Raw genomic sequence first — 21,814 nt, 5'->3', positions numbered from 1 at the left:
CCAAGACTAGGCATTTATGAGCAAATTGGCAGCCAAATTCAAAGAAACAAGGCTTATGATTTATAGGAGGGGTGTCTCCTGCACTAAATGACCCCTTCCTCGAGTTCTCCACCAACATCTCGGAGTTCAACAACCCACCAAAGATGATTTCAAGGGGCAGCCGAGCAGGTCTAGTGAAGTGGCTATTATCTACAGTTTTGGGAAGCCAATCTCCTAAAGTTAAGGAGGACTATTGGGAGTCCTCATTTGCGTAAATAGGAAGGCTTAAAGCCTTAGTAGTTTAGCCATTTGATAGTCTATTTTTGCACTTTAGTGCAGCCTTGTAATCAGCTCATTTTTGAGCTTCTTCTTGCATACAGTTCTGTGATGTAACTATTATTTTTTATCAATGAAGATGAATCCAAATTTGAACCAGTTATGATCTTTCTTAGGGGGCTGTAGCTCTTAGGGTTGGGCCCAACCCAAGTGCCCAGTACCTGCTTTGTGTACTTTTATGTGTTTTTACTGCATTCATTAAATTATTTCTGTTATATAGGTTAAATCTTGCTTTGTTATTTAGGTTGTCTTTGATGATTGAGATAGTTGTTCTCACTTCAGGTTGATTTGATAGTTTGATAATAGAAAAGATCCACAAAAAAGGCTACCAAGCAGGCCTTGATCTCCTTTCTCCCTCCTTGGGACCATGAATTGAGACCAAGGCACTCTTGCTGCCACAAAAACACTGTTTTTGCCTTCCAATGCAATTGCTAGTGTTATATTTTGAGTTGGAAAAGTTGATATCAGTTGTGATTTTATGTTTATATCTGTTATTTCTCAATTTCCATAGCCTTCTTGCATGAATTCCTGTCTATAAATTTCTGTTCATCGCTTTTCTAGTTTCTAGGTTAGAATTAGGTCAAAATAGGTGAAACTCTATTTTATTAGTCTTTGCTTGGATCAATTTTGGAAAGTAGTGCGTAGAACACCTGTAAGACACTCCAAATTATCCTTCCTCCATCATACAACCTGCTCCAGCCTCTCTCCCAAGATTTCCTTCACTCATTCGTCATACTTTCCCAACTTGCCCTAATTTCTACATTTTTGTGCAACATTACTTCCTTCACCTTTGAACAAATTCAACCACCTTATTTCACTCCTGAGTTTCATTTACCAGGTCCTAGACCCCTTAAACATCCCTACCCATCCTTCATTTCCACTTTCCCATCAGTTTTCCACCTTCAACCCTCTAAAAACCACTTTCGGCCTGTTCCTGTAGAACTTCCTATAGAATTTCCTGTAGATCCCCTGCAGCCTCCTGTAGAAGTTCATGTGAGCGATTTTTCAAAACCCGATCACTGTGGAAATATCCAGAAGGGTGATAGGGACTCCTTAGGTTCTCTCCACACCTTCATAACCTCCTGCAAACACCCACTCCATTTCCTTTCGCTTCTAAACCTTTGCACAGTCACAAATAGTTAAAACACAAGCATAATAATTCTGCATAAAATTGCTCAAAAATACAAAAAGATTATTTTTCCATATTTTCCTTCATAAGTAGCTTAAACACATGCATTTTACCTTTTCAAGAGTCAATGGCATCCAGTTCAGTAGTTTACATCTCTTTTCTTGCACAAGTAGGGTTAGTCGGTAAAACTAGGGTTTGCGTTTCCTTTCAGCTTTCATCTTCTTTCGGCAAATAGACTAGCCTCTTTTGAGTTAGCTTCCTTCCATCATAGTTAAAATATTCTTTTGAGAACTCATAAAAGTTGGCTTGAGCTCCTAGTGAACTTGTGCTAGCTGATCAAGTGACAGCCTATAGTAAAAGATAGTACTTGTGCATATAGCACCGTCGCTTCCAAGTTTGTTACGAACTACCGAGTTGATAAAAGTAAAGTAGGGAGTCCCAGGAGTTGCAAAATCATTGCTGCAATACTGGAGTTCACCATCTTTTTGGCGCTGTTGCTGGGGAAGCGTCAGAATATTTTGTGATTACTGCTTTTCTTCTATTTTCTACTACAACCTTCTACTAAAGTAGTTTATTTCAGCAAAAGTAGAGTAATTGTTTCATTTTAATTCTACAATGTCAATTCTGCAAAAGTATATTAGACCATTTCGTGCTTTCATTTCAATTCCACAATTTCATTTCAGCAAGTGTAGATTAGCATTTCCTGCTTTCATTTCAATTCCGCAATTTCATTTCAGCAAGCATAGATTAGCATTTCCTGCTTTCATTTCAATTCTGCAATTTCATTTCAGCAAAATAGATTAGTCCTTCCTGCTTTCATTTCAATTTTGCATTTTAATTTCAGCAAGATAGATTTTGGTTAGTTGCAGTTCAATCTATTTCAGTTTTTGCAGGTACAAGCAAAAAAAAAAAAAAACAAAACAAAACAAAAACAAAAAAAAAAAGAACAAACAAAACAAAACAAAACAAACAAAACAAAAACAAAAACAAAAAAACAAAAACAAAAAAAAACAAAAAACAAAAATCACCCAAAAAAAAGAGATTTCCTTTCATGCCTCGTAGGAACAAAGACAATTCAGGAAAATTCCTACCCAACACCCCCACCACATCATTGAGTCACCCTTCTTTCTTCTTTGGTGGTAGTGATCCAGAAGAACCTATAGGTGAACCTCCAGAGATATACGAAGATCCTATAACAGAAGAAGAGCAAGAAACCATTCCTCCTGAGACCATGGCTGAAAACAGAAACGGTAGAGGAAATGGGAAGAGAGTAGAAGGTGCCTTTCCCATCCGAGAGACTAATGGGGACACAAAATCCAAAAACATAAGTCCCTCAGCCTTACCTCACTTCCATGGATTGATTACTGAAGACCCTGATACCTTCTTGTTGAGTTTGTTGTCCTTTGTCGAACTTATGACTATGCAGAAGATGAGAAAAAATTGAAACTCTTTCCCTCTACCCTCAAGGATGCAGCACTACGCTGGTTCATGGGGCTACATGGAAACAGTATCACAACTTGGGCTCAGATGCATCAAGCCTTTAACAACAAATACAGGGACTATTGTAGGTCAAAGGATACAAAAGAAGAAATCTTTCGAATGACCATGGGAAGTGATGAATCTTTAGAAGACTATGAAGAGAGGTTTCAACTCAGTTATAAAAGGGCCAGGTGCACCCTTGACCCCGAATCTCTAAAGTTGGTTCTGCTCAGAGGAGTCCCTGAAGACCTTCTAGATACCCTCCATTTGCTGGCTGGGGGAGATATCTACCAGCTACCTTATGATGACATAAAGGTTGTGTTTAGAAACCATTCTAGGGCAGCTAGAAAGAGAGGTAGGGGAAGTCAACTCTTAGCCAGTACCCCCTTATCTAGTTCATTCCTGAAAAATGAGTTTTCAAATCAGATGGAGGATTTCAAAAGCGAGATGAGACAGACTATTGCCATGCAAATTGATACCTTGCGAATCTAAAAGAAGCAAGAGGAAGCCGAGAGGGCTTTGGCCATCTTTTGTCTCAGGTGCACTAGGAAGCATCTTAGGAACGAATTTTCATTGCACTCTGTAGAAGTGTGTTTTGTCTATGAAGAAGACCATCCTACAAATCAGTGCCCTTCCTTGCCCGGATTTAAAGCTATGTACCAAGGGGCTGAAGGAGCCACTGAACCACTCTACTTCATGAACCAAAGGAGGCCACATGGACCCAGACCTTACCAGCAGGGGATGCAAGGGACATCCCAGACTTATTACAACCCCAATCAATCCACTTCCATGCCTTCTTGGGGCCCCCCTACTCATCCTTCCTGGTCCACACCCCCTCCTTGGTCGTATCCTCCTCAATACCATACTCAACCAGCTGCTCACTTGTTTCATTCTCACACTCAGCCACAACCTCAGTGGAATGCACCTCATCAGGGGTGGAGGCCCCAATACAACTCTCCTCCCACTCTTTTGCCTCCACCACCTGCTCAACCACAACCATTACCTCCTACTCCTCCAAGACAACCCCAGATACCTGCTCAACCGAACCTAAACCCCAATAACAGACAGGCCCAGTAGGTATATACTGGAGAAACAACATGCCCTACCTATGTTGTGGAGATTCAAGAGATCAACCTATGATATGGGAAGGTCCTCCCAGATAGCCAACCTCCTCCTAAGGAGGATGAGGAAGAGAAACAGGAAAGTGAACCCAAAGCCATTCCACCCTTTCCTGAGAGACTAACTGGAACCACGCAACCAACCCCAGAAGAAACTGAACTTCTGGGAGAACTTAAATAGTTATGTGTGAAAATACCACTTCTCCAGGCCATAAAAGATGTACCAATCGACAACAAGTTGATTAAAGAGAAGTATTTCAAGCACCCAGGTAGGTGCAAGAGAGATGCCCCAACTATCAATGTCATAGGACAACTGTCTGACTTGATGTTGGGACAGGTAATCTGTCTAAAATATCTGGACCCTGGGAGTCCTGTAGTCGATGTCCACATCAATGGCACCATAATCCCCCACACCTTGATTGATCTAGGGGCTTCCATTAACGTAATGACCAAGGACACTATGCTCAAACTCAACCTTCAGAGCTCCCTAAGAAAGACCTCAATAATACTGCAGTTGGCAGACCGCTCCACTGTGACTCTTAAGGGGATTATGGAAGATGTCATGGTCTCCATTGATTCCTAGGAGTACCTTGCTGACTTCTTGGTTCTTCAGCCAAAGGCAAGGCTCACTGGGTATCCCCTCATCTTGGGAAGGCCTTGGTTAGCTACTGCATATGCTTACATCAGTTGTCAAGCTGGGAGCATGACCATCAATAATGGGCATATGTCCAAATAGCTAGTCCTATAGCCTCCTGCCCAACCTCTGCTAGAACATGACTTACCTCTTTGGTTGGAGGAGGAAGATGAGGATGAAGTCTACTCCACACCATTGTGCACAGTGGAAGCCACCAGGGGAGGTCCTCAAACTGAGGATGATCTTATTGAGAATTTGATTCAAAATCCACCCCCCAGTGTGTTTCCATTAGAAGAGTTAGTGGAAGAAACCCAAGCCAGTGCTTTAGTTGATCTCTGTGTGGTTGATCTGACCTCTCTTTGAGTTAAGAATGTGGAATTTGGCCCTGAAATAACCTTGAAGATCAACTCATCCCTATCCACCTCTCAGGAGAAAGAGCTGTGTAGCTTATTGAATAGCCATTTGGATGCTTTTGCTTGGAGCTATAAGGAGATGAAAGGAGTCCACCCTTCAGTTTGTACTCATCACATCTACATTAAAGAGGATTGTAAACCAGTCAGGAAACCTCAAAGGAGGATGAATCCAACCCTTAAGGACATTGTCAAAGAAGAATTGCAAAAGTTATTGGATGCAGGATTCATCTACCCCATCTCTGACAGTGAATGGGTTTTTTCTTTGGTGCTTGTGCCCAAGAAAAACGGGAAGTGGAGAATCTGTGTAGATTATTGAGAACTTAACAAAGCCACCAAGAAGGACCATTTCCCTTTGCCTTTCATAGATCAAGTGTTATATGGCCTGGCAAGGAATAAGTTCTTTTCCTTCCTAGATGGGTTTAGCGAGTACAATTAGATCCAAATCAGCCTGGAAGACCAAGATAAGGCTACTTTCACTTGTCCATGGGGTACCTTTGCCTACCGGGTCCTTCCCTTTGGGTTGTGCAACGCTCGTGCCACTTTCCAGAGAGCAGTACTGAGTATATTCGCTGAACTGGTTCATGATTCAGTGGAAATCTATATGGATGACTTTACCCCTTATGGTTCTAACTTCCAAGAAACTCTTACTAACCTAAGGAAAGTTTTAGCCAAGTGTATTGAAATGAACCTGTCCCTCAGTCCTGATAAATGTGAATTCCTAATGACTGAAGGGACCGTGCTAGTTCATTCAATTTCTCAGCAAGGTTTAGAGGTGGATCCCAACAAGATTGCTATCATCCAAAGGGTCCCACCTCCTCAAAAGGTAATAGATGTTCGGAGTTTTCTAGGCTCAGCGGGATATTATAGAAGATTCATTAAAGATTTTAGTAAGCTAGCCTCTCCATTGTTTGGTCTTTTGGGAAAAGATGTTGAGTTCACATGGACTGACAGCTGTTAAGAGGCTCTGGATGCTTTGAAAGGTAAGCTGATAACTGCCCCAATCTTGAGAGGTCCAAACTAGGCCCTACCTTTCCACATTCACACAGATGCCTCAAACAAAGCTATAGGAGCAGCCTTAGGACAAGTTGAAGAGAAGCTACCATATGCCATATATTTTGTCAGTAAAAACCTGTCCAAGGCAGAGTTAAACTACATTGTAACCAAAAAAGAGCTCCTGACTATAGTCCATTCCCTAAACAAGTTCAGACACTACATCACTGGCTATCAAACATTTGTGCATACTGATCATGCTGTAATTAGGTATTTGATGAATAAACCTGATGTAAACACTCGTATCATTAGATGGTTACTTTTATTGCAGCAATTTGATTTGACCATTGTTGATAAGCTAGGTAAGGAAAATGTTGTTGCTGATTTTCTGTCTAGACTAGATCTACCTGCAGGTGAAGAAGGGATGGTGGATGATCAAATGCTAGATGAACACTTGTTTTCTATTTCATTACTCTCTCCATGGTTTGCTGATATAGCAAATTATTTGGTTTCAGCATAGTTTCTGCCATACCTGTCCTCAAAAGAGAAGAGCAAGATCGTGAGGAAAAGTGCCCCATTCACTTGGATTGGGGGCAATCCTTTTAAACTTGGCCCATATGAGATTTTGAGGCGATGTGTCAGGGAGGAGGAAGTTTTTGACATCCTCCTAACCTGTCATGATGGGCCCTGTGGGGGCCACTTTGCAGTAAAGAGAACTGCCTTCAAAATTCTGCAGGCAGGGTACTATTGGCCCACTCTTCATCAAGATGTCAGGAGATACATCAGCCAATGTGACAGATGTCAAAGGATGGGGAAACCTACTCCAAAGGATGAGATGCCCTTGCAGCCTCAAATGACTTTCGAGCCATTTGAGAAGTGGGGCATGGACTTTGTGGGTCCTATCAACCCTCCTTTAAAACAGAAGTCTTACATCATTATGTGCACGGATTACCTGACAAAGTGGGCAGAAACAAAGGCAATCAAAGCAGCACCTGAAGAAAAAGTAGTTGATTTTTTGAGGGAAAATATCTTCTACAAGTTTGACTACCCAAGAGAATTAGTCACGGATCAAGGAATTCAGTTTACCTCTAACCTATTTGAAGACTTGGTCACTCATCACAAGATTAAGCACAGAACTTCCACCCCTTATCATCCGTAAGCAAATGGATAGGTGGAAGTTACTAATAGAGCTTTGGAAGGGATTTTGACTAAGGTAGTGAGCAGCAGCAGAAAAGACTGGTCAGATCGCTTGGTTGAGGCCACCTGGGCCTATAACACTACTTGGAGAACTACAACAAGTTTCACACCCTATGAGCTGGTCTACAGGAAGAAGGCTTTGCTGTCCATAGAATTTGAATATAACACATTGAGGTTGGCAGCTCAGCTGGACCTAGATCTCAGCCATGCACAACAGGAAATATTACTTCAGTTGAATGGATTAGATGAACAGAGAATGTAGGCCCTTCTCCACTCAGAGGTAGTCCAACTTCAAAGAAAGATATGGCATGACCGGCACCTCAAAGAAAAGCAATTTCAGCCAGGAGATTGGGCACTGCTATATGATTCAAGATACAAGGATTTCAAGGGCAAGCTGAGGACAAGATGGCTGGGACCATATACAGTGGAAACATGCAATGACAATGGTTCAGTCCTTATTCAAACCATTGATGAAGAAGCCATCCCCATGCTCGTCAATGGGCATAGATTGAAGATCTACAAGAAGCCCCTTTCCAAGCAGGAGTTCATTGAGACTCTTGGTAAATCAGTATTGGTAGTGGAGCAGGTCCCTGTCTCCACTCCACCTACACCATGAGCAAAAAAAAAAAAAAAAAAAAAAAAAAATGGAATAAAAGATCCCTGGGTGAAAACCTCTTGGAGGTGCCCAGGGCAGACAGTGAGGGTGAAAACCTCCTGGAGGTGCCCCAGCTGTCTCAAACTAAAAAAAAAAGAGAAAAGAAAAAATAAACCTAACTCCTTTTGAATAAATTGCAGGTTGCAGGAAGGTCATTGCAGGTTGTAGGAGGATCGCACAAGACAAAAACAAAGGACATGACCAAGCTGCATGCATCCCTCACAGTCCATTCCTCCATCACCGTTACCCTTTCCCAAGATTTGGTCTCATTTGGTCTGAAATTTCACATCCTATAGGAAACTCTGTATCTTCTACAGGAGGATCCTGTAGAAACTACGAGAAAGCCAAAATCAATCTCAGAAGAGGACCTGAGGGTTGGAAATCTATCTATGAGGCCTGTGAACCTCCCTGCCACCATCCATCGCCCTATGTCGCCATTCCATCTCTGTACACCTTCATTGCACTCATTTTTATGTCCCTGCACAGTCACACATATAAATTTTGTTTCCTTCATGCTGCAAACAAATTTTTTTTATGACAAATAAAAGTAGCAGCCTTTTCAATTACCCCTACCTGATACCGTCCATCTGTGAGTCCTTTTTAGCCGATACCTTCTTCAGTATTTTTCACCCTACTCAGATATTAGCTTGAATTTTAGAAGGAGAAGCAGCTACAGGAAATCCTACAGGATTCCTGTAGTAGCTGATCCCTCTGAAAAGCATACTCCAGAGACAGGGTCAGCAAAGTAGGGCATATAAAACATGCAAGGAGATTTGATTTGAACGTGAGAACATCAAAAAAATCCTAAGGCCGAGCATGTAGAGTGCAAGTAGCAACAACAGTGAAGAAATGGGTTCCAAAATCTGAAATATGCATAATACGGCCGTGACTGAGCAGGTAAGTGCCTAAACCTATTCCTCGGTTGCATGAATCATATTTAAAGTGCATGACTATGGAAATGGTTAGGATTGAATGGAATCAGTGGCCAGTTAACTGGCCACCCTCGTTCAGTTACACATCCTCGTGGAATTCAAATGAGCCCCATCAAAATTCAAAATTGTTGATCAGATACACAGCCAGCACGTGTAGTATGTCCATTCAGGAGAAAACATTCGAGACTGGTAGTGGTGGCGGTGGATAACGGGAGTAAGGGAGGTGATGGCGGTCAGACGGCATGCAGAAACATTATGACCATGACGTAGGACCAATGGTCCGGATGGGGATAATGTATCCATCCGACCACCTCATCTCCTCACCACGAATCATGCCAACAGTTAAAAGACAGCTCAGTTGAGGCCTTCGCCACCCTTTGTTCATTTTGCATTCATGACGTTTTTGACTGGAGTGCACACCTACCACTTCCAGAGTAGCTAACCAGTCGTCCTCTGCCAATTTTCTGCCAGTTTTTTTAAAACCTCCTGCCTATCGAGCTCTACAGGAGCACAATTTCATTCTACAGGAGCTGGGAGATTTCTACAGGAAGGTTTCTACAGGAAAGGCAGAGAACAACTTTGCAAAAAGAAAACCCAAGATTTTTGTTGAAATTCAAGCTCAAAACAAGGTAGGCTCAGGAAAACCTCTCTGCATATGACTTGTTTGAGTAAGGTGGTGAATTAAACACAGCATTAGATTTAAAAAAGAGAGTGAAAGTCTACCTACACATTGAAAAAAAGTGAAAGTCTGCCTGCATATTTTCCTAAGTCTACATAGTTTCTGTTTTCTTCTCTGAAATCTACCTCCTCCTTTTTCAAATTCTCCTGTAAGGAAGACACATGCAATAGTAGAGGTCAGCCTGTGTGTGTGAAAAGAAAAAAACGAATTTGCATATCTATCTACTTGCTAAAAAAAAACTTGTGTCCTTATCCTCTGTTCTGTAAAAAAAAAAATCTTTTCAAAAACAGAAAGCCAAATTTAGGATAACAACAGTTTAAAAACAGGGGAATTATTGCAATTTGATGTTATAAGGAGAAGAACACGGGAAATTCCTTCTTGGTTTCAGAAAAAAAACCAAATTCAGCTATCCTCTGTTTCAGTGTTGACTATTTTTTTCCACCTGAGCATTTTATTTTCTAGTTAAAACACAAAAAGAAGCACTCAACACCATGCCAGGAGGATTCATGAGAAAAGAACCTTTAAACTCTAGCAAATTGTATGAGCACCCTGAGGTGGTGGCCCTCTTCACCAGGGAAAACTGGATATCATTCTTTGACAGAATTCAAGGATATGACGAGGAGGTGACTGAAGAGTTTTTGATGTCCCTAAGACCACATTCGAAGACACATGCCACAGTTAGTTTTAGGGGTTTGACCTTAGAGCTTACACCTGATTTCATCAGTAGAATCACTGGTCTCCCTCTGGGGCTCCCTTGGAGCAAAGAGGAGAAATCATTGGGACAAGTTGCTAAGAAGACATTTTTTCTGCCTAAGGAGCATCCTGTAGAAGATAAAAACGGGGTCAGAAGGACAAGCTTGCCTCCTCTCTAGAGTGAATTCAGTTACCAAATAATGAATTATATCACATGTGAAGGGAGGTTCAGCATCATTTATGGTTATCATTTCAGGTTGCTACATGAATTGAGGTATGGCATGGACTTGCCTCCAGCTAGAAAACTGAGCATTCCATATTTCCTCCTTCAGTCTTTAATTGAATGTGGTACAAAGCTAAATGCAGGGGTCCCAGATCAGTTGGCCCACCATGGGCTCATCAAACTATTGGTGGAAGATGCCTTACACACCTATACTATCCCCATAGCTTGGGAAATTTTCAGAAATATGTCCAGGGATGATGACATCAGAACTTTGACTGAGGACATTAGCCCATCCAGCAATGATGAGGAGGAGAAAACTGAAGAAACGAAGAAGAACAATGATGAGGGGGCACATGACATTCAAACAGAGGGGAAAAAAAAGGAAAAACAGGGAGAAAAAGAGGAATTTGACAAGACTACTGAGCCTAAGGCAGAAAAGGAGATAACATCAAAAACAGAGAAGGGAAAAAGGACAAAGGTTGGGAAGAAAAAGGCCAAGAAAGCCCAAAAGAAGACTACCATAGCCAAGGCAAGGACCCAACAAGAAAAAGAAAAGACACACCCTGAGATATCAGTGACACAAGCAGAAATAGTGGACATAGACAGGGCTACAGGAAGTGAAGTAAAAGAACAGTAGAAAGAAACATCCCCTAAAATGTTGGCAAGGGAAGCAACAGATGTGCTTGCTGCATTAAGCACACCTACAAAACAAAAAGGAAAAAGAAAAAGGCAAACCTCCATGTATTTTAAAGCCAGAAGAAGCACAAGGATCAAAGTGGGCAAACCCCAGCCACCATCAAAGGAACCAATTGTCATTGAGGACACACCCACTAAAAAGAAGGAAGAGTCTCCTTCCAAGATATCTATCACTTATGAAAGAGGAAGCCCAAAAACCTCCACATGGAAAGAGAGAATCAAGTTGATGGAAAAAAAGGCAGTTCTACAGGAAGTTGAAACATCTCTACAAGAAACTCTAGCCAAGTTAAAAGAAACTAAGAAATTGGAGGAGAAGGCAGCCAAACAGTCACACGGGGAGAGCAAGGCCAAAGAAATGCCTGAACCAACCCCTCAGCCTAATTTGGGCTCCTTTTACAATCTGCTAGAGGGTGGGGAAATCATCCCACAGAAATTTGTTGTACCTTTATTCTTCGAATTAGAAAAAGAGAGGGTCAGAACCCATACATGGATGCAAATCCCTAAATCTAAAGGAGTTGAGGACATAGGCCACATGGAGGACAATATAAAGGAATTAAGAGGTGATTTGGCCATGGTAAGGCACATAGAAAGCAGTAAAAGAGCCTAGCTACAGGAGGAGAATGAACTATTGAAAAAGCAGTTGCAGCAACAGAAAGTTCATAAGCGAGATAGGCTGTCCATTTTTGGAGGGCAGCAGCAGCAAGAAGGTCCTCTAACAGACAAGGAAACAACTGAGAAACAACAAAAAGAGGGAGAGCCACAAGCTAATGTTGAGATGCTGACAAAACTGCTGCAAGAAAAGGACTCTCAGGCAGCAGAATAAGTGCAGATTTTAAAACAATAGTTACAAGAAAAAGAAGCCCAAATGGCCTGCATGGCCAGCTGGGCAATAGAAGCCTTGCAATGTAGGAAACCTGCTAAATCCTATGCATTATATCTTAAATACCAATGGCTGCAATTTCAAATTAAAACATTGGCCCGAAGGGGCACCATTTCATTCTAGAATTACAATTAGTTTATGCATTTGTGTGACAGTAGCTCAGCTGAAGATAAGGCCAAGTTAGCAGAATTCTATTTACACAACTTGGCACTTCCTAACATGAATCTATGGGACCCAAACACTACATTAGGAGACCTACAACTCATGGCCATGGCTTCTTGGTTAAGCCATGACGAAAAGAGGGCAACAAAGATTCAGAGGACTATGACCAGGGAGCTAAGTGAGCCACTCATGATAAGGGCAGAACCAGAAGATCCCTCAACTCTCATATATGCCCATTGGCACCTTGCATACAACCCTCACACTGCACCTGACTATGTTGAAAGGCAAGCACAGGCCATTGTTGAGATTGCAACAAGATGATGGAGCTTAGTGAAAAGAATCGCCTTCACTAAGTGGGCCCGCAGGCTATTTTTGGCGCAAGTCTATTTTTAGACTATGTCTATTTTTAGACATATGGATCATATCTATGGATTGCAGGTTGCTGTTTATGGATGATTGGTCAAGTTGGGAAAAATAGATGGACTTCTATTTTTGATGAAAGTGTGAGTGATCACAGTGTGAGTGATCAAAGTCTATTTTTAGACTGGCTGTCAAAAATAGAAAAGTCAAATATTATTATCTCATAATAATATTTGGACTATAAACTTGATCTTATTCTCTTCGAGCACTTCAGTTTGAGCTACAGAGGTGGCACATGCAGCTGTCAGAAGGAAAAACGCTTTTCTTATGAGTCAGTTGAGTTGTTGCATGCATGACTTCAGTTAGAACTCAATCAGTTGAGTTTGGTGGAGTTGATTGTGGAGTTGATGGAGTTGTGTTCAGTTTCGCTTTGTTAAACTGGTTGTATTTAGTCTAACTGGCAAATAGACTAGAGATGAGTTGGGTGAATTAGTTATTAATTAATTCACAAGTTATTAACTCATAATACAACTAATGAATACATCAGTTAACTCAGTTGCATGTCAGTGCATGTTCAGTTCAACAGGGATAGGTGGTAGAGAATCAGATTACTATCAGTTGTGACTATAGTTGTGCACCAGATCTTGCACAATCAAGGGATTGAGTATGCCAATGAGTTTGCTCATGTATTTGCCCACATTATAGCTTGTTCTCACGTCCAACAAAGTGTGAGTGATTATTTTGAGGTGAAATACGAGTTTGGGAAGCCATTCTCATTAGTTCTTGAGCAGGTATTCAGCAGTGGAGGCAGGCAAGCAGTGGAAGAGATTTGGAGATCAGATCTGCGCTGTATTGTGTGTAACAGAGGTGGAGATACTTGTGAGAAGTATTAATATACAGATAGTTGGGGTTTTTAGCGAGATGCTTTCCCCAGGATACATACTGTGTTAATGTCTGAATGCTCTTGATGTTTTATTGTTATTGATGCTGCTATATTGATTATCAACGTAGAGGAGCTTATGTATTGTGTATGTATTCTGCAATAGTGCATGATCAGGATAATCTCTGTTGAATATGTGTTAAATTATTCACAATTTCTACATGGTATCAGAGCTGCTTGATTTGTAGAAGAGATTTTTGCAGGATATCAAGTGAGGATTGATCATCAGATCTACTATTCAGGAAGTGTTTACATTCTATTTCTTCAGGCAGAGTCTGTAATCAGACTAGGTAGCCTCTGGATTCATCCTTCCTTTGGAAGGTGAGATATCCGGTGAATGCCCATACAATCAATCTCTGTACGAGAAATATTGTGTTCTCACGAATTCTAGATCGGAGGCGGTTGATTTTGGAGCTGGTGGAAATCAAATTTGCAGCAGTGTTGTTGAAATGTCTTTCAACGGATTGGAAATGTTATTCCAAAGCAAGAGCGACCTGGCGCTCAAGGATAAACTCAGTAACAATAAAGGTGAGAATGGATCTTCATCAAAGGTATCTGATGAAGAGAATTGCGCTTTGGCTGCCAAAGCAAAGAAGGGGAAGAACAAGAAAGCTTCTCATTCCGGTGCGAAAGGCAAGAAGTAGGACATGTCCAAGGTGAAGTGTTTTCACTGTCACCAGCACGGACACTATGCCACAAATTGTCCCCAGAAGAAGAAGAACAAGCAAGCTGCTGGATCTGCAGGGGGAGAGGCCTTAGCTTCTCAGTTTGAGCTTGATTTTCCATTGATCGCATGCTTGGTTTCAAGTGTGATGGGATCAGTGTGGTTCTTGGACAGTGGTGCATCTTTTCACATGACGGGAGATAGAGATTTGTTCTCTGATCTGGAGGACAAAGATCTTGGAGTGCACATCGAGATGGGCGATGATGGTAGATACAGTGCGACTGGTATCAGTACCATTTCCTTTGAGAGGGAGTCTGGTAAACCCTTTGTATTGAAGGAATTCGTGCATGTTCCAGGATTGAAGAAGAATCTCATCTCAGTGGCGATGTTAGAAGACAAGGGGTATGATGTTGTTTTCAGCGAGGGAAAGGCCTTCCTGCGCAGCAAGACAACTGGTGAGACCCGGAAGATAGGGGTTCGAGTGAGGAACCTTTATCAGTTGCATGTAGATGGATGCGCAGCAATGGCAGGCAAGGCAGAAGGATTGGTGAGCCGAGATGATGGCGAGTTGTGGCACAGGAGATTGGGTCACCTTCACCATGGAGCCTTGAAGATACTGCAGCAGATCACTACAGGGCTTCCTAAAGGCACACTTGCGCAGTCAGATCAGTGCAAGGGGTGTACTTTGGGGAAGTTTGTGAAAGCCACCTTTCACAAGAAGGATAGTCGCGCCACGACGATCCTTGAGAGAATTCACACAGACGTGTGTGGACCTTTCTCAGTTGCTTCGACAGCAAAATGCAGGTATTATGTGATTTTTGTTGATGATTTCTCTCGTAAGTGTTGGATCTTCTTCATGTAAAAGAAGAGCGAGACATATTCAAAGTTCTGTGAATTCAAAGCACTGGTCGAGAAGGAGTCGGGGAAGAAGGTGAAGGCTCTTAGGAGCGATAATGGTGGTGAATACATCTCGGACGAGTTCAAGGATTTCTGCAAGGCAGAAGGGATTCATAGAGAGCTCATAGCTCCCCATAACCCACAGCAGAATGGGGTAGCTGAGCGGAAGAACAGAACGATTGTGGGTGCTGCACGGGCAATGTTGCATGATCAGGGCCTACCCCTTCACTTGTGGGCGGAAGCATGCAATACAGCAATTTATGTGCAGAACCGTTGTCCTCATAAGATACTTGGTATGAGTACACCTGAGGAGACTTATTCTGGTAAGAAGCCTGATCTTTCTCATTTGAGGATTTTTGGTGCCAACGTTTACATGCATGTGACGAAGGATGCCAGGAAGAAGTTGGAGCTGACCGCAGAGGTTGGGATATTTGTGGGGTACACTGATACGCCCCACAACTATCGTGTGTATTTGCCAAACAGTGGTAAAACTGTTGTGCGACGGGATATAAAATTTCAGGAGGAGAAAGCCATGAAGTGTTTGCTTGAGAGGGAGCTACACTTGCATGCAGATGAGGAGCTATTAGTTAATAAGGATGAGCTTCAGGACGTGGATCAGCCACAGGACGAGGTTCATGGAGTGGAAGAGACCACTCATGCAGTGCCAACCATCAGAGGGCGAAAGCGCTTGACAGAAGCTGAGCGACTGGCTCAAGATGCAGAGAAAGTTGTAGGACCACCTACAGCCCAACGCAGGCAGAGATAGTCACCTGATCGGTACACTGGATACATGGCTCTTATGAGCAAGTGTGTTGTGACTGAGCCATCCTCTTTCGAGGAAGCTGTGGAGGATCCCGCATGGGTAGACGCCATGGTGGAAGAGTATGATTCTATTGTCAGAAACAGTGCATGGGAGATTGTTCCTAGACCGGAAGGGAAATCAGTGGTGGGTTCGAGATGGATCTACAAGGTTAAGCAGGCAGCTGACAGGAGTGTGGAGAAGTACAAGGCAAGATTTGTTGCCCGAGGCTTTTCATAGATTGAGGGGATCGATTATGAGGAGACCTTTGCACCTGTCGCAAGGTATTCTTCCATACGGACGATTCTTTCTCTCTCAGCGCAGATGGGATGGCACATTCATCAGATGGATGTGAAGACTGCATTCCTCAATGGAGTCATTCAGGAGGAGGTGTACATTGAGCAACCCGAAGGCTTTGAAGTCTTCAGCAGCGAGTCGCATGTGTGCAGCCTCAAGAGAGCGTTGTATGGGTTGAAGCAAGCACCACGTGCTTGGTACACACAGATAGACAGCTATTTCACAGGACTTGGATTCTCCAAGAGTGAGGCGGATCCTAACCTATACCAGATTTTGGTGGAGGGTAAGTTGCTTATCATTGTACTGTATGTTGATGATTTGATTCTAACGGGTGATGAGCTGTTGATACTGTCATGCAAGAAGGATCTTGCTACAGAGTTTGAGATGAAGGATTTGGGCCTCCTTCACTATTTCCTGGGATTGGAAATATGGCAGCGCAATGGTGGACTGTTTGTTTCTCAGGGCAAGTATGCTCGGGAGATACTGGAGAAGTTCAACATGCATGGCTGCAAGCCTGTTGATAGTCCTCTTCCTGGAGGTTGGAGGAAGGAGGATTCCACTTCGGGAGAAGAAGTGGATGCCACTGTTTATCGACAGTTGGTGGGGTCGCTGATGTATTTGGTCAATACACGACCTGATATATGCTATGCAGTTAACCAGCTTTCACAAGCTATGGTTAAGCCTACCAAGCTCTTCTGGAAGGCGGGCAAGCATGTATTGAGCCACTTGAGAGGCACATCGGGATATGGATCTTGGTACAAACAGGAAGATGCAGATTGGGCAGGGAGCCCAACGAACAGAAAGAGCACATCAGGAGGGGTCTTCAGTATTGGATCGACAGTAGTTTCTTGGTATAGCAGGAAGCAGAGATCTGTGTGGATGAGGATGATCCTGGTCGGGTTTTTCGGGTCCAAGCACATCAGGTACCATCATATTAGAGATTTTGTGCAGCGGAGGATCATGTTACTTTTGTACATTCCAACGGAGGATCAGGATGCTGATATTCTGACGAAGGCTCTCACCAGGAGCAAATTCGAGTACCACCGAGGCAGGATAGGGGTTGCTGATAATCCATATCTTGTTGAGAGGGAGTGTTGAGATTGCAACAAGATGATGGAGCTTAGTGAAAAGAGTCGCCTTCACTAACTGGGCCCGCAGGCTATTTTTGGCGCAAGTCTATTTTTAGACATATGGATCATGTCTATGGATTGCAGGTTGCTGTTTATGGATGATTGGTCAACTTGGGAAAAATAGATGGACTTATATTTTTGATGAAAGTGTGAGTGATCACAGTGTGAGTGATCAAAGTCTATTTTTAGACTGGCTGTCAAAAATAGAAAAGTCAAATATTATTATCTCATAATAATATTTGGACTATAAACTTGATCTTATTCTCTTCGAGCACTTCAGTTTGAGCTACAGAGGTGGCACATGCAGCTGTCAGAAGGAAAAACGCTTTTCTTATGAGTCAGTTGAGTTGTTGCATGCATGACTTCAGTTAGAACTCAATCAGTTGAGTTTGGTGGAGTTGATTGTGGAGTTGATGGAGTTGTGTTCAGTTTAGCTTTGTTAAACTGGTTGTATTTAGTCTAACTGGCAAATAGACTAGAGATGAGTTGGGTGAATTAGTTATTAATTAATTCACAAGTTATTAACTCATAATACAACTAATGAATACATCAATTAACTCAGTTGCATGTCAGTGCATGTTCAGTTCAACAGGGATAGGTGGTAGAGAATCAGATTGCTATCAGTTGTGACTATAGTTGTGCACCAGATCTTGCACAATCAAGGGATTGAGTATGCCAATGAGTTTGCTCACATATTTTCCCACATTATAGCTTGTGCTCACGTTCAACAAAGTGTGAGTGATTATTTTGAGGTGAAATACGAGTTTGGGAAGCCATTCTCATCAGTTCTTGAGCAGGTATTCAGCAGTGGAGGCAGGCAAGCAGTGGAAGAGATTTGGAGATCAGATCTGAGCTGTATTGTTTGTAACAAAGGTGGAGATACTTGTGAGAAGTATTATGCTGTGTAATGTTACATGACTCAATCATTAATATACAGATAGTTGGGGTTTTTAGCGAGATGCTTTCCCCGGGATACATACTGTGTTAATGTGTGAATGCTCTTGATGTTTTATTGTTATTGATGCTGCTATATTGATGATCAACGTAGAGGAGCTTATGTATTGTGTATGTATTCTGCAATAGTACATGATCAGGATAATCTCTATTGAATATGTGTTAAATTATTCAAAATTTCTACATGGTATCAGAGCTGCTTGATTTGTAGAAGAGATTTTTGCAGGATATCAAGCGAGGATTGATCATCAGATCTACTATTCAGGAAGTGTTTACATTCTATTTCTTCAGGCAGAGTCTGTAATCGGACTAGGTAGCCTCTGGATTCATCCTTCCTTTGGAAGGTGAGATATCCGGTGAATGCCCATACAGTCAATCTCTGTATGAGAAATATTGTGTTCTCATGAATTCTAGATCGGAGGCGGTTGAGTTTGGAGCTGGTGGAAATCAAATTTGCAGCAGTGTTGTTGAAATGTCTTTCAACGGATTGCAAATGTTATTCCAAAGCAAGAGCGACCTGCCGCTCAAGGATAAACTCAGTAACAGTAAAGGTGAGAATGGATCTTCATCAAAGGTATCTGATGAAGAGAATTGCGCTTTGGCTGCCAAAGCAAAGAAGGGGAAGAACAAGAAAGCTTCTCATTCCGGTGCGAAAGGCAAGAAGCAGGACATGTCCAAGGTGAAGTGTTTTCACTATCACCAGCACGTACACTATGCCACAAATTGTCCGCAGAAGAAGAAGAACAAGCAAGTTGCTGGATCTGCAGGGGGAGAGGCCTTAGCTTCTCAGTTTGAGCTTGATTTTTCACTGATCGCATGCTTGGTTTCAAGTGTGATGGGATCAGTGTGGTTCTTGGACAGTGGTGCATCTTTTCACATGACGGGAGATAGAGATTTGTTCTCTGATCTGGAGGACAAAGATCTTGGAGTGCACATCGAGATGGGCGATGATGGTAGATACAGTGCAACTGGTATCAGTACAATTTCCTTTGAGAGGGAGTCTGGTAAACCCTTTGTATTGAAGGAAGTCATGCATGTTCCAGGATTGAAGAAGAATCTCATCTCAGTGGCGATGTTAGAAGACAAGGGGTATGATGTTGTTTTCAGCGAGGGAAAGGCCTTCCTTGTTATAGACATTTTTGTGCCTTACAGCTCTAAGCATGAAATGTCCATAATCCAAGGGATCCAAAGTCCCTAAGCATGTTGTTCCTACCCCTAGAGGAACAAGGCCAGCAAACCACAGCAATTCACAGAGGTTCTCCACCAGAAACTGCTCAAAAACAAGTCAAATCAGGATCATTTCAGTGGCTCCACTGGCCACCTGCGTTGCAAAGCACCCCAGTACACTAGCTAGGTGCATTGCAACGCACCCAAATGCACTACCAGGGTGCGTTGAGTGGGAAATGACAAATGGCAGGGTCCTTTGTGCGAGGTGTAAAGACTGTGGAAGCTTCCAGAATCTTCCTCCATGACACTTGCCTTGCTGAGTTCGACTAAGTGATGAGTAAGAGGCTCTTAGTCTCCAAGTGGAAGCAAGAACTGACAGAGAGAGAGGACACTAGTCAGATCTCAAGCTGACTCATCCTCTCTCCAAACATCTATATATAGATCTCTCCTCCATGAGATCTAGAGGCTGGAATTTTGATATTGCAAAGAATTGTTGTTGGTTTGAGATTGGAATCATTGGGTGCTTTATGCTTTGAAGGGAGGTGAAGAAAGGATTTCATTCGCTGGGAGGTAGATGCTGGATTGGAACTCTCTTGGTTGTATCTCCTCCTGAACCTTGTTATTTCATCAATAAAGCTATTTTGGTTTCTCCTACATGCTGATGTGTCTCTGATGTATGATTGCATTAGTATGTTTAGTTTATTTCTAATCCTGAACTAGTTATGAATATGAATCTATGTCTTTGTGTAGTGTTCCCTTCTTGTGACCTTGCAGGAACTTGGTGAAGCTGGGCGAGTGAGAAGGCAAGTAGCTGGGAGCTCTCAAAGAGAAGAGAAACCGGATCGAGGGACAAACGGAAGACACCGGTTAGTCCATCCATCTCTCTTCATTCTTAATTCATAAAGGAAGAATACTAGAATAGTTGTTTCTGTTTGTTGCTAAGGCACTGTCACACCTTAGGTGGATAGGATCATCCTGCATAGGCATTTTTCCCCACAACAAATTGGCGACTCCGCTAGGGAGATTTGTTTAGTCATTTTATTTGTGTTTCTATCATTGTTTGTTTCATAGACTCAAGAGCAGCAATCGAACTGCATCTGCTATTTTCAGATGCAAAGTAGACAACTGCTGCTTTGATCCAATCACTGGATTTGTCTATGATCTGAACAATGGACTCAGAAATGATTTGATGATCCTTTGTGATAGATCTTAGCCCTCCTTCAAATCATCCCTTTGATTGTACCTTGCTTGTTGCTTTTATTTGGCCTGAAACTGTAGATTAAGCTGCAAACCGTGACCCAAAACCCGGAGAGAACTCTCGTTTCTGCTCCAGCGTAGGCTCTGTGAAGAGACTCTGCATTTCAACGCAAGTCCCGAGAGGGCTACCTGCGATACAATTCAGTTTCTCTGTTATACAGGTGCGCTGATCCAGCTTATGCCTTGTGCAGCTGGGGTTCTTTGCTCTGTTTTGCCTTGTTTTGATCTCTGATTTTTGTAGCCTGTAACCAGCATAGGTACGTGTCTGATAACCCCTTTTCTCTGCCTTAATTCCGCCTCCTTTTGTACAAAAAGACTGTGAGTGTTTTTATGTGTTTGTGGCATCATTTACAGTTTTCCATTGCAAGAGTGAAATAGTCATACTGTAGCCCTTGATTCAGATCTGTTGATTGTGGTCTTAGGAGAGAGTTCATTGGCTGTTTACAGTTGGTTATACATTTACTTTTGCTTTTGGTTTGAGTTTGTCTCTTTTAAGTGTCGAAAACAAGTGTTCATTTCGAAAATCGTAAAGTGTTGTAATCTCTTCTACCCTTTTTGATTTCGAAAAAGTAAACTTGTTTGTAGTTGTCATTTAAAAGCAAATTCAAAGTTGTGCAAAAACTTTCTTTTTAGGCATCAATATTAAGAAAGCGGAAAACAAACACTTGCATTGTGCATTTGCATGTTGATAGTTTGTATGCTTGATTTAGGAAAAGTGCATTTATAGTGTGCTGCTTGCTCTTTGAGAAAAGATGGTGTCTTTCTTTTCCCTTTGTAGCTAGGATTTTCATTGTTGAAAAAGAGATAAAGATTTGCTTATCATCTTTTAGATTGCATTTAGGAGTTGTATCTACATCTCGTGGTGAACCTCAAAAGGCAAACTTCTAAGAGAGATCAACATAAAATACACTGAATGAACTTAATAACGCTTTGTAATATAACGCACAACATAGAGGTCTAGGCTAGAGACGTGTTCTGGCGTCGTAAAACCTGGTATCTATTGGCCTCGCTGATGGTTGGGTGATTCCTCCTGAGGGACCAAAAGTGCCAGTACGGATTGTGCTCCCACGTACCGTCGCGTATATATTGGGAGACCCCTATAGGCTTAAAACCTTTATCCTTAGGAAGCCGTGTCGACCGCCCTACTGATCGCA

At 42.2% G+C, this 21,814-nt stretch overlaps 1 pseudogene; it reads right to left on the bottom strand.

Annotated features, from left to right (window-relative positions):
* The window catches only part of LOC149145910 (uncharacterized), a 92,240-nt pseudogene that overhangs the window by 4,544 nt on the left and 65,882 nt on the right, over nucleotides 1–21,814 (bottom strand).

Source organism: Pinus tabuliformis, chromosome X, assembly GCF_031772625.1.
Source record: "Pinus tabuliformis cultivar Carrire ecotype Pingquan chromosome X, CPIR1, whole genome shotgun sequence".
In the NCBI taxonomy this organism is placed as follows: Eukaryota; Viridiplantae; Streptophyta; class Pinopsida; order Pinales; family Pinaceae; genus Pinus; species Pinus tabuliformis.
Note: the sequence above shows the minus strand (reverse complement) of the source record. Positions and strands in the feature narration are given on the sequence as shown.